Raw genomic sequence first — 15,119 nt, 5'->3', positions numbered from 1 at the left:
TTACCAGTAACTTCTATCATAATATAAGTTAGAATCTAATCTATCAGGATTTTGTGTCAAGTCAAAAAAAGTCAGTATGGGTACAAGTTGGTCACTCAAATACACACCTTAAATAATTAAGTTTTTTTTTACAAGGGACATGTAGTAAGGGAAATGTAGAAAATGTATTGTTAGTAATGAAATTAATGTGATGGTTGTGAAAATAAAAATCCTTTCCTCGTCCTTGTGACATTTCAAACCTTTTTGTCTTTCTGTCTGTAGAACCCAAAATCATGCCTCAGGCATAGGCTAAAGCAACCCTTTACAATTAACTTTCATTGCATGAAAAACATATTGTAAACCATTTATGAATCTGTTCTTAAAAGGTGTAGTATGTTGAGTTTAAAAAAATGTCCAAGGAAAAGATATAGTCCACAACTATAAAATTCCAACAAAATAACAAACAATACAATTTCACAAAGAAAGGGCATTGAAAAAATGTAGGCTACTTACATGTGGTGTTGTATACTGTAATTCAATGTAGCCTCTGAAATGTTCTAATTATTTCAGAAAAGTACTGGCTGTTCTGGGGGGAAAAAGAACAAAGTTGATTATATCCATGCACAGCATATATACTTATTGGCAAGCAAATGGCTTTAAAAGGTATTTGAGGGAATGGGGACACGTAAATAAAGGAATGGGGACTATACACAATATACAACTATTATTGTGTCATACTGTGTGTATATCTAAATAATCTAACAAATGGCAATAACCCTTGTTAAAATGTTGCCTACATGAAAACACAGTCCCATATAATGAATGAAATAAAAAAAATATAGAAAGACTAATAAATGTCATCAAGTTAATTTTGTAGCTCAATGCTCATTAGAATGAATTAGCATCGCGGCTAAAACAAAAACATTGTATGTTTGGAAATATTCCCTATATTATATTATATTATATTATATTATATTATATCCCATAATATTTTCCATTAATATATATTTGGCAAGTGTACAAACCTTTACTTTTAAATCAAGGTGAGCTGAGCTTTTTTGTGAGAAAGGAACAAATATAGATTTCGATCTTGATTCCGTATCAATACCTGTTGTACATATAAGAAGAAAAAAAAATAAGTTTGCCTTTTTTAGCACTAGGCTATTTAAGTCCCATTTGACCACCATAAGTATGTGACCAATGTAATGGGAATATTTGATATAATGGGTAAAAGCTGTAAAAGTGGTAAAAGCAGTGTTATTAAACATAAAACTACAGAAAAACGCAGACTACGGATGTTCAGGTCAAAAACCACCCAAAAAGGTGCTTCACACAAATAGAAGTCATATGATATCATATGATATTTGGTCTATGTGATAGAACATTATAAACCAATCACCAGAACCAATCACAGTGAAGGAAACTTGAGTGACATTAATTTTCACTCAAGCTGTAGGCCTATTGTTTAAATGTAGCTACTAGGCCATGTTTCTTTCTGTTCAGAGAGACCCAGCCATTTGGTGGTTGTGACCAGTGATCTGAAGAAAAAAAAATGTATTACACTACATGTGATAAAGTGCCCTGCAAACACACGCAGCTACTTTCGCCGATCGGTTACATCCAGTTGCAACCGATGTCGAACATCTATTTTTAAGACCAAGCCAGGACGAGCACCTCACGTGATCTCGTTGGGAAGCAGATGTAAACATGTAGCACACCGCCATTGATGTCTTAACACAGGTAAATTACATTTGCTAGCAGCTTATTCTACTCTCAGCTGTATGTTCAAAACCAAGGCGATTTCTCCTCAGCTCTTCTCTAGATCCGTATGTCACGTTTTCGAAGACACATTATACAAATAATTTGTTGTTCCGCCATCTCCGCTGTTCAACGGACCTTCACACAGCAGCTTGCTTCGCGGTCGCGATTTCAAAAGTGTTCTCATTCACTTTTCTCATTGGCTATTGTGAAAGAGCTGATGTTATCCCCGATTTAAAATTCTAAATATGATCAGGGCGGAACCTATTTGTGTGAGAGCGATCGGGAGGTGCAGGATATCGATCTCTAAACGCCTCACATTACCAGATAATCTGCTAAAGATAAATAACTTTTTTTCTGGAGGGAGTTTTTTTGTTTCCTCAAGTTCCTTGAGTAGGCTATCACACGTGATATTTGAGGCACCTTTAATCATTACAGTGTAATCCTTAACGCTTAGCTGTTGATTTATCTTTTATTCAATATGCTTGTTTGCATCCGTGTTAAATGTTGTGTTATGATTTGCTGTACGCCTATGTGATGCAGTGGCTGCTTTTTCTAGAACCCAAGACAAATATTCCCTTTAGGATAATGAAGTAGACCTACACTTTAACCTTAACCCTAAATATCACTGAAAATTGAATGTGACATTAAGATAAAGTAAAATTATTAACATGGTGTAGTCAAGCTCTGCTTACTCTGTTTAAATCTGTCCAAAGCAAACATTGAATAATATAAGGATCATTATTACTTCTTCCAATCAGTTATAAGCTGTTTCAGTTGTAATTTAGTCTTAGCCTTTTGATATTGTTCAGACAGCGCAAACATGAACACAAACACACCCACAGTCTCTCGTGCTGCCGTCCCATACCTTCAACATGTCAGTTCAGCACAGAAGAATGACAGAGACGTGATAACGTGTTGGAGAACACACGCACGTACATCTTCACATACAGACATCAAAGAGGTGCAGAATCTTGTCAAAGCTGTGAACATCAGCCTGTGTGCTTGGCAGGGTGAGTCCTTCCCTCATGAAAAATTGCCCCAATAATAACATGAGCTGTGAGACAGAGGTGTCAACTCTGTCCATCAGCTTGGTGTAAGGATATTACATTTTATCTAAGAAAGAATTCAAAGGAAAAATCTGTATTTTTTCTGTAAGTGTGCATTTATAGATGGCATCAGATAAATACTTAAGACTAAATTTACTTTCAGAATAATAAAGCAATACTGTGCACACTGTCTATTGCTAAACTGAATAAAATAGTTTACAGATAACGTGTGCGCACAACTTAAATGTGGAAAATGTTCTTTTGTAAAAGTTAATATTTAAAACTATTTAAAAAGATGCAATTTATATAAATTATATGACTAATAAGAAATCAAATGAATGAATAATCTAACCATTGTCCATTTTCTACATATTTCTTACAGCCATCACATAATAATTTAATGCATTCGCATACCTATTTTAAGAACACAAACACAAAAACAAGAGGTTCTATATAATCATGTAATGTTCTAAAAGTAACATTTCTCTATTTATTAATGTAATTATTTATATATATATTTATCATGGCATGTAGGTATGCGGAAAAAAATGTAGACATGAAATACATGTGCAATTAAATAAAGCAGATTAAAGAAACAATTGCAGAAAATACTGCTTACAGTGTAAAATATCATGTTGCAATGCATATCAGTAGTATGATTTATCTAATCTCTTTACATTTTCTGTTTGTTATAAAGTATTTGGTATAGTTAGATATCTGAAAATACATTTTTACTTAATTCGCTGTTGGTTTACAAGCCAGTTACTACAACAAATGGATCCTGAAATAAACACAAACACAGGCACCAGGCGCAACATGCTTGACTCTGCCAATGTGATCTGACTTGACCCTGTGACAGGTGTACTTGTCAAGGACGAGCCTGTCCCTTCCAATTTCACTTAATGTAAATGCACAGGAGACATGGCTTTCCTTTCACTGGGTTTTTGTGTGGCGGGAATCAAATTCTTTTTTTGTGTAAGTGAAAAGTATCCAAAGATTTTTTTTAAAACAAAAAAAAAAAACACTGTAAATACAAACTCTTTGAATGATTAGACAACAATTCGACAGCATATAGCATAGATCATGATTAATAATCCACTGCAGAGGAAACATGAAATGCAGACATCATTAGCATTGACTGTAACTGTTGCGAAACCCATTCTGACACACTTCTGATTAATGTGAGTTGGCAGACATCAGCGTCAGCTTTAATCTGAAGGCGATGATAGGCTTTGAAATATGGCCAGGATATTGTAAACTCTTTAAAACTGTGAATGCCTCATCCAGACAGATTTAATAGAACCTTCCTCCCCTGCACTGACCCAATCATGGGATTTCAAATGTGATATATAACAAAATGCAAGACAGTCATTATATTGCATATGCCAATTTCCTGGGCTTACTTTAATAGGTTATTTGATTTAATCCTCATGTTCTGTTGTGATTAACTTTATTGTTGTCATGTTTAGAGTACATGTGTAAAAACAATAATAGCAAAATCTAAATTAATGTCTAATTTTCCTGTCAGTACTCTTAAATAAGCTCCTCGAAGCCTAGGCATATATTATCAAAGCTTTGTCTCTTTTTAAACAGCATGTATTGTGATTGACATCCTTTAAAGTAACATTGTTTCTGTTTAGGGGGAAATTTCACTGACAAAAAAAGACATCTCTAAAATCAATCAAGCAGTCAACCAGGTCTGGGACCCACTAGGGGGCTTCAGCAAACTTCAAGAGGATTCAAAATAAGTAGAAACAACTAAAAATACCGCTAAATATAGCTGCAAGCAGCAATTATCAAAGACAAGCACAAAGAATGCAATAAGTCATGTCAACATGGCTGGGAGTGTCAGACCAACTGCATCAATGGGCATGTAAAGACATATTAAGATGATTTTAGGCAAAATGGCAAAAAAAAATCGAGGAGGGTCCAGTTGGATGATTTTTAGAGAAAAAACACAAATACAGTCGCAAGCAATATGATTTAATGGTTGTCACTTTTGACCAATAGGTGGCACTTTTACAACACTGGCACCAAAACATTCCTGTGCTAGAAGTAAGAACTGCTAACGTGCTGGGGGTGGGGTCAGCAAGATGAACACAAACTTGAGATCCGCCATTTTTAAATAGCAGCTAATGGAGCTAATAGCTGTTGCTCATTTGTAATCACCGTCTATACAAATGACTGCGAACTGCATTATGCTCTGCGCAGCGTCGATGCATTAGATAGAAATTTATCATATAAATCTCGGTTTATAAATCATGCGCACAATTTACCATTTCGTTCCCTCGATTTGCTAGTTCGTTCCCTCGATTTATAAATCATGCGCACAATTTACCATTTTGTAAAGAAAAAAAAGCTGACATGGCTAGTGCATGCCAGGACATGACCATCACTGAGTCACTAGCCTACTTTAAAGCAAAGGACATTATGCCCAAAGAATGGTAGAGAGGCGTAGGATTTAATGCATTGATGAAAACATTTGCTCTAATATACAAAATCCCAAGAAGACAACAAGACTTTTCTGAAAAAGAAACACCCAACATTATGTAAAATTAAAAGCTGACATTACCAATTCTTTGGCTGAAGCCAAACAGTTTGCATTTACAACTGATCTCTGGACCAGTAATACTGGACACCCCTATATTATGGAGGACCAAATTACTCAAAATTAAATAATTAAATAAATAATGAATTCAATAAAACAACAATTAAATGTACCAGTTTATTCTGAAATAATTAAATAATTCATTAAATAATGAATCTATTAATTTAATAATTTAATTAAATATTAATTAAATAAATATATTTATTTTGTAAAATTACATGAAATTCTTTAATATATTTCACAATTACCTTTTCCACACACAGTATTGCTATGTTTAAAAATAATTTTTTTCATTATTTAATGTGCTTTTTCAAAAAGACGTTTTTCATAATAATATGCTGCATTAATGAATAATGCCTATTTGACGAATCATGCATTTCCAAAGCACGATTTTCCCAAAGATTTTTTTCATTTCAAGATTTTCATAATAATAGAGGACATTTCACAAATGCCAATCAACGGGCAGTGGGTGGTGCTTGGCGCTGATTGGTTTGAAGTTGAAGAGTCGACAGACATGACAGATCGATCTTTGTGTGGTGTGGTGACATCACGGAACACCAAGGGTGCTTCTCATTTGTGACTGAAAATGTATTTTGACCCTGAAAACTGAGAACTGTGGCTTAGAGGTGGGCATAGATTCATTTTTTTAATCTAGATTCATTTTGAAATTCATCTAGATTAAAATGGCTCATCTGAATTCTGCCGAAGGCTTTCAGAATGTGTGTGCTACCCACTTGCATACGTTACGCTAGGTATGTAATGGTACAGATTGCTCACGGTTCGGTTTGTATCATGGTTTTAGGTTCACAGTTTCAGTACAGTTCTGTATTTACTATGTTCATGGAAACACGGACTACTGGCAAATAAAAAAGAAAAGAAAATAAGAACAAATAACTTAAATAGAAGCCGCAGCACAAATAAATAGTATTGAGCAAAGATACTAATAAAATAAACTATGTTTTTCAGGTAGATCTAACATTAGTTTTTAGGTAGAGAAATTGAATAAAGTAATCAAATGTAAAATAATTGCTTATTTCACTGTTTAAATTAAAGATTAATCCTTATTAAACTTACACAAGTTATTCAATCAAGAGCAGTGACTGATGTCCTTATCTATTGTTTGACATTAAACAGAGTAAAGGCTACTGCCCCTTTAAGACCTAATGCAGCGATAGGCCTCGTCTTTCTCGACTGTATAAAGTTCACTTAAGGCATATTCAGCCTATGTCTGCTTGGATACTCATCAAGATGGACATGTTGACATATGTGAGCTTGTCCATTCAAGTGCAAGACTTGAAAGAACTCAATATTTGCGCGCTGATAGACGTCTGCGCGCTTTGGGACTAGTGCACAGAAATAAATCTGCTCTCAGTGCGCGAGTTCTCATTCTCGTTCTCATGTCATATTTGAACTTACAGAAGCACTTGCATGCAATGAACAGTTTACATAGAGAGACAGTTTTGCCCATGTTTTTCTTTTATTATCGCTGTTGTAGTAGTGTATCACTGAGAAGCCAGCACGTGTAGCCTATCCATCGACAGAAACATACATAAAGCATTAGTTTTAAGTTATAACCCATATTAAAGATGCTTCATCAGATGCGAGATGAACCACGGAGCAAGTGCATGCCAGCACCTTTTATACAGCACCCCGGTTGGGAAACGCTGGTATAGACCTAGCTCCCAACTTTGAGAATAGATTGAGAATAGAGAATAGAACGGCATTATTTTTTTTTATTGCCCGATAAAATTTCACGTTAACGCAGCACGTTAATGCCGATAACGGCCCACCGCTAGTTTTTATCTTGATCAATTCCTACCGCCATATTAATTTCCAATCAATTCCCCAATTTCCCTTTGCCACTTACCAGACCCAGAGAGAAAAAAGTAGGCTACTCAATCTGAAAGGATTATCCAATCAGCGCCAAGCACCGCCCACTGCCTGTTGATTGGCATTTGTGAAATGTTCTCTATTATTATGGGAAAAAAAATCTTGGAAAATGGTGCTTTGGAAATGCATGATTCGTCAAATAGGCATCATTCGTAAATGCAGCATATTATTATGAAAAACGTCTTTTTGAAAAAGCACGCATTAAATAATGAATTTTTTTATTTTTAAACAACAATAATGTGTGTGGAAGAGGTAATTGTAAATATATTAAACAATTTCATGTAATTTTACAAAATAAATAGATATATTTATTTATTTTATTAATACTTTATTAAATATATAATTAATTAATGATTTCAGAATAAACTGGTACATTTATTTGTTGTTTAATTGAATTAATGATTTATTTAATTATTTAGCATGCTGCACCGAATCTAAAAATAACAGTTTTGATTTTAACTGTTAAGAAATTTTTCCCATCCTGACCAAGTGGCACTGCACTGGCATTGTGACCAATAGATCTGCCCTGTCCGCAAACTACGTTTGACAAGCAAACACACGTGAGAGAAGTGACAAGGAAACAGTGCACATTTCACACAGCAGGAGTTTGAATCGCCAAACAGGTCCAGATATTAAGCATGCTAAATATCTCACGGGCGTCGGCAACGACTCCTCAGCGATTCTCACTGATCATTCCACACTGTGTTATCTTGGGCATTTGTCAGCGAGTCAAAATCGGGGCTAAAATTTGACAGTGTGAACTCGGCATGAAGCGTTGCAGAGAGTGCATAATCTTGTTCAATTTTCCAGAAAATCGGAACAACGACATAGGAGTTCGAGAAAAAAAAAGAAAAGAAAAAAAAAGGGTTTTCTGAGTCAAAATTCTGAGCCAAGGAACAAGAGGAAAAAAAAAAAATATATATATATATTTTTAGCCCTTTCAGTTAAAAAGTTATTAGTATAAACGTGAGTGCAACTTTGGACAGCTGGTGGCGCTAGAGGGATTGAGTTAGAGACTCAAAAATTGCTTTAGTGAAAGTTCAGACTGTCCTCTATCTGTGTGCCAAATTTCATATCTTTCCCTTCTGGTTCTATGGGCTGCCATGGAAGAAGTAGAAGAAGAAACAGAATAAGAATAATATAAGACTGGCAACAGATACAATGTGCCTCATTTTTTAAATCTGAATTTATTACCACAACAATAGGCTATGGATACAAATAACTACTTTAAGAAGGAACCTCAGTAACTTCTGCATTATCAGAATACAGTGAATACATAAACTATGCATTTCCCGGGGTAGTTCTAAATGAAGAAAAGTCCTATAAAAAGTGCATTGTTAACAGACAGCTATGAAGTTATAAAGCCCAGAGAACATAAGCCATGCTTCATCTGAAGGTGGGGGTGACTGTTTATGCAAAGTTAGCCCCCAACCCACCACCACCGTCTCTCACATCATCATTCACAAGAAGTGTTGCTATGACAGCGGGATATTGACAGGTGTGACAGAACTTTGATTGCAGCGTCAGCCTCTGAGCTGGGGCTTGTCATCTGTCAGGTGTGAGCAAAGCTCTGTTGGGCTGATGACACTTACAAACATGGACGGCAGAAAGAGGAAATGTTTTAAAACACTTAGATAATGCTTTAACTGTAATGGTCCTATTCCTGTATGGACATCATACATTTACATCTCTGTAAACTGCCCCAACGATACTGATCATTTAGAAAATACTCATGAACTTGTCGTGGAATTGATAAGCCAGTCTATAAAACTTCAATCACCTATTGTGAGAAATCTACAAATTGGAATAAATATTGCACATTTTAAATTATATTGCGCTCTTCATTCTTATTGCGTATGTTGTTGAATGCGTGTTTGCGTAACTCAACGGCTCTGTTAAGGGCAACGGGCCAATATGTACAAATAAAACATTTGATTGGCTGAACTGAAGAATATCATTTGAAAAGTAGATGCCTTTTCCTATTTCTAGCGCCCATCCCCTATTTCAGTAGTGCTGTTTCTGGAAGTATCTTTTCTATGCATCCATTAAAAAAGTTTTGGTTAATGCGTTATAAGCCATAAACCAAGCCAACCAGCTACAAGGTGAATCATTGATTTTGAAGCAAAAAAAAATAATTTAAAAATCGGACAAAAATACAAAGACTGTGTACTTAATAACTTTAGTGAGGGAAAGCATTTTTCAAATTAAAAACTACTCAAAGATGTTTATATACATTTTACGTTTATTGCAAATATGCATGTATAATGTATAAGTATTGAGCGTGTAGGGAGATCAACTCGATGACATCATTCGCATTGCTTCATGGGAGTTAATGCGATCTTTTGGCATGTGTTTTCATTTTTCGACTCTCTGAATGCTCTGACAGCACCATGGGTAACAAAGTTTTCACCAGGAACTCCTTCAACAGAAGCAATAGAAAGGAATGTACAGGTTTCCAGACTGAGCTGCCGGGCAAAATCAAGTCGCCGGCAGATCAGACTGGATTTATTGCTTGGTATAACTATTAACTATGAATTTCAAATGAGGACCTTATTTGTCACGAATTGTTCAGTGTAATTTGTGAACGAATCTTTCAGACTGATTGGTTCAACTGGCAGCTGAGTTTGCTGGCCTTGTTATTGTCATTGTTTTACTGAGAACAGTAAAGGTACATTTCCACAATCCTAGCTTATAACCATAAAATGTGCTATATTTATGTCAAATAACTGTTACAGGAATAAATGTTTTGAGTAAACTATGAACTCATGCAGCTCCATTTTAACATTGCTAAAAAAGAGCATTCAAACAACACTGACAAACAAAGAGCAATAATAAAACAAAAGAAACCTCAATGTTTTCCATTAAATAACATTTCTACCCAAAAAACGGTGTGCCTGGCATATTAAATGTAAATGTAAATCTAAGAGGACGGCTCAAATTTGAGTTTAAGAAGGCAAGAAAAGACAATATGAATGGAGGAAAAAGATGTTTTCCTGCCACCACAAGTGTTTGGACGCTTTGACAGGCACATCTCACACAGGCTGACAGCTCTGTCAATAGCCCCAGGATGGCAGGTCTGATTGACAGCTAGCAGGTGGTGGCTGAATGGAGTTGTCAGGGCAACTGTCAATCAGCAGCATTGCCATGGAAACAAGGGAGGTAACACAGCTGCCCGTGGTGATCTATTGTTTTACCAGTCAAACACATAGTAGAACATTTTCACAGCAAATCTTCAAAATGAATGTAGTTTCATCACGTTTTGTCTCTGAAAATTGAAACGGGCTATAAAATCATACCAAAAGATGCATAACATCACATGCATGGTAAAACCAGGAACAAGAATCCATCTCAAGCATGCAATATAAATAAAAAATAAAAAACAGCTTTCTCTTTCGAGCGTCATTCATACTGCTAATTGCACTAGAGCAAAATCCAGGGCAGGTTTGTCATTCGAGCATAAATTGATACTCCCCATCTGGCTCCATTAGATGTGTTAACTGCACAACTAATTGGTGTGTAATTGCCTTTAATAACTGTTGCTTTGAGATGAGTATCAGATGTTTCAATTATGGGGTGAAATGGCCACTCTGAGGCACTATGGTTTGGTATAGCTGTAATGTTGAGTCTAATGATGACATATCCAGAGCTCAGTCAACTCGGAGAGACGCTGACCCCTAAAATGGTGGATCAGCATGAGAGACCAGCTGGACGTTATAGAGCTCATTGGCCCAGAAGCGATTATTAGTGCGATCCTTATCAGTGACAGTTTCGGTAACACATGCCCCAAGCCCTGGAGACAGTGGCATAAAATAGAAGGCACCACAGTGGATCTACATTCATTATTTACTGACACACCAAACAATCGGAAACACTGATTTATGAGTGAGAATTAAAATGATAGTTCTCCCAAAAAATGAACATTTAGTTAGCAATGTTGATTTAACCCTCATTACTCCCTCGCACTTTGTTAAAAATCCCGCTTGGTCTTCTTTAATTTAGAAAGAATTTCTCCTTCAAATACACATATAAAATATTTTTTAGGTTTTATGTGTACTGAAGCACTCTTCGCATTCCATTCATTCCTATGGGGGTCAAATTGACCTGTGAGAGATTTGTTACTTTTTAAAATTTCAACCACAAAACTCCTCGAATCCAGTCATTTTATAGGCTCTTGGATCACTCTGATGAACATTAGGTGACCCGAGGAAAGGATGAGGGTTAAACTTGTTCATATTTCTTCTGTGGAACAAGAGAAGTTTAGCATAAAGTTAATTTCAGTATAAATGGAAGTGATTGGTGTTTAGAGTTTGTAAAAAATTCCAATGATAATCAGTATGTGTTCAATAGAAGGGAGGAAAAGTTACAGTGCATGATGAGGGTAAATGGTGACATTTTTTGCTTAACACCTCCTTAATCAGTTTTTGAAAGTTGAAGTTTAAAGTTTTTCACTAAAGTCCAGCTAAATTACATAAAAAACTCCCATTTTAAGCAGGAACATTTTTATTTGAGTTGATCATTCAGTATTTCTAGACAGAAATTAATTGAATGGACTATGCTGCATTCAGCCCAGCTGCTGACTCAGAACCTGTCCACATCCAAATGTCAATGTGCTGATGGATAAGTCTGCAGTCAAACACAAGTGACTGATACCGGTGCAAACAATGGCATTGATGGAGGCAGTCCTACTCAGAAGTACTCTGTCCTTGCCTTTAAATGCCAAAAGTAATAATGGAGCACTCTCTGGAGTCTGGACTATTCTGACATTCTTGTTTCCAAGAAGGCTTTATTGAATGCTATGGTGAATGCTATTCGAACCTTATAAATGGTACGGATGTGCCTGTGATTTATTTTGACATATCACATCAGTCAACGAAAAATATATAATCTAGCATGACTAACAGACCAACAAGCTTGAGTTGCCCTCAATAAAGTTAATGACATAAAGACATCCTGCCCTACACCCACACACTGAGTTGCTGATATGTGATTGGCTGATTAGATATTTGCATTAATGAGGTGTGTGTGTTTGTTTGTTTATATTACATTGTGGGGACCAAATGTCCCCACAATGCAATATAATCCTGAGATCACCTACATTGTGGGGACCATCCAGCGGTCCCCACAATATAAATGGATTTATAAACATACTAAATTTTTGAAAATGTAAAAATGCAGCATGTTTCCTGTGATAGGTTTAGGGGCAGGGACAGTGTAGGGGGATATAATGTACAGTTTGTGTACAGGGTAAAATCCATTACGCCTATGGAAAGTACCCACAATTCACAAAAACCTAACGGGCATGTGTGTGCTTTATATTTATATATACAGGTCCTTCTCAAAAAATTTGCATATGTGATAAAAGTTCATTATTTTCCATAATGTAATGATAAAAAACATTCATATATTTTAGATTCATTGCACACCAACTGAAATATTTGGGTCTTGCGTCTCTCAACTTTCTCTTCACAATATCCCACAGATTCTCTAATGGGTTCAGGTCAGGAGAGTTGGCAGGCCAATTGAGCACAGTAATACCATGGTCAGTAAACCATTTACCAGTGGTTTTGGCACTGAGCAGGTGCCAGGTCGTGCTGAAAAACTAAAGCTTCATCTCCATAAAGCTTTTTAGCAGATGGAAGCATGAAGTGCTCCAAAATCTCCTGATAGCTAGCTGCATTGACCCTGCACTTGATAAAACACAGTGGACCAACACCAGCAGCTGACATGGCACCCCAGACCATCACTGACTGTGGGTACTTGACACTGGACTTCAGGCATTTTGGCATTTCCTTCTCCCCAGTCTTTCTCCAGACTCTGGCACCTTGATTTCCGAATGACATGCAAAATTTGAGCAACAGTCCAGTGTTGCTTCTCTATAGCCCAGGTCAGAGCTTCTGCCACTGTTTCCGGTTCAAAAGTGTCTTGACCTAGGGAATGCGGCACCTGTAGCCCATTTCCTGCACACGCCTGTGCACGGTGGCTCTGGATGTTTTCACTCCAGACTCAGTCCACTGCTTCCGCAGGTCCCCCAAGTTCTGGAATCGGTCCTCCTCCACAATCTTCCTCGGGGTCCGGTCACCTCTTCTCGTTGTGCAGCGTTTTTTTGCCACACTTTTTCCTTCCCACAGACTTCCCACTGAGGTGCCTTGAAACAGCACTCTGGGAACAGCCTATTCGTTCAGCAATTTCTTTCTGTGTCTTACCCTCTCGCTTGAGGGTGTCAATGATGGCCTTCTGGACAGCAGTCAGGTCGGCAGTCTTACCCATGATTGCGGTTTTGAGTAATGAACCAGGCTGGGAGTTTTTAAAAGCCCTCAGGAATCTTTTGCAGGTGTTTAGAGTTAATTAGTTTTAGGTAAACCTTTTCATGATATGCTAATTATTTTAGATAGGAATTGTAGGTTTTCATGAGCTGTATGCTAAAATCATCCATATTAAAACAATAGAAGACCTGAAATATTTCAGTTGGTGTGCAATGAATCTAAAATATATGAAAGTTTTTTATCATTACATTATGGAAAATAATGAACTTTTATCACATGCTAATTTTTTGAGAAGGACCTGTATAACCCACAGAGACACAGCCACACAGAGTTGTGGTTATTGGCACCCCTGGTAAATATGATCAAAGATGGCTTTTATATGTAATAAATTTGCATCGGTGCATTTGTTTTTTTTCATTTTTTATCTTGTAAAAAAATCCACAAAAACTGAATCTTTAATTAAAGTAAAAGAATTGAAAGTGGGGTGTAAATCTCCAAATCTTTTCTCCAAAACATGTTGGCCATAATTATTGGTAATATTTCTAGTTGAGGCTGTTAGGTTTTTAATTTTTTTAATTGTTTTTTTTTTGTTTTAATCTTGGTAAGGTCCAGGAGACATTGCAAACCTCTTCCATCTCAGATAGAGGTACCCAAATTTAGAGAATCAGACACATAGGGATCTATTTATCACCATTTTATTGCATTACATTCTCGTTTAAAATGTCTTCTCGTTTTAATTATTTTTATTTGTAAATCTTACACGGGGTATTCTTATTGCTTTGCATATTTTATCACTATTTTAATTAATATTTAGTTATATTAATATAACTAGATTAATTATATAACCCACATCTGAATACTTCCTAAGCAAACTAACCCTGGAATATTACCTGATCCAGAGCAGGTAATGTTCAGAGAGTGAATTGCTATAGGCTCCATACGCTGGTAAGTCGCCACCGTTTTTGGAACCAAAAGTAGAGGCTATCTGCTTAAATACTCTTAAATAGCCCCAGCTATGTCACATTAACCTGCTTTCTGGAATCCATACTTTGGAAATATTTCTGTGACAGCAAAATCCAGTGTAGTGTGAGCTTGCTTTTAAAATCTTAGTTTAGATTAAGAGTCTGTATATTGTTGAAACTTTGCCTTTTTTGTTAAAAGTGCTCAGTTAAACAAAAGTCTTAATGCTGGTAACACTTCACCTTCATAGCCAAATTCAGTTTTTTAATTTTTCTCTCTCTATGTGCAGCAGCTTCTTTTGGTTTTGAGTTGGATGATGAGAAGAACAACGCTTTGGCGCCCTCCAATGGCTTTGACTGAGCAAGACTACAAATGACAACTGAGTCAAGGTTATTATAGTTTTGCTTTTTGAAATTAGTTTTTATTTTATTATCGTTTTCAATTTTGCTACAAATTTCAGTTTAGTTTTAGTTAGTTTTACAAATGGTTTTGCTAGTTTTAGTTTAGTTTTTATTTTGCAAATACATTTCTATTTAGTTTTTATTTATTTAGTTTCAGTTTTAGTTTTAGTAATTATAGTTTAGCAGAGTTAGCATAATGAAGTGTAGAGAC

The sequence above is a fragment of the Pseudorasbora parva genome, chromosome 16 (assembly GCF_024679245.1).
Source record: "Pseudorasbora parva isolate DD20220531a chromosome 16, ASM2467924v1, whole genome shotgun sequence".
Lineage (NCBI taxonomy): Eukaryota > Metazoa > Chordata > Actinopteri > Cypriniformes > Gobionidae > Pseudorasbora > Pseudorasbora parva.
Note: the sequence above shows the minus strand (reverse complement) of the source record.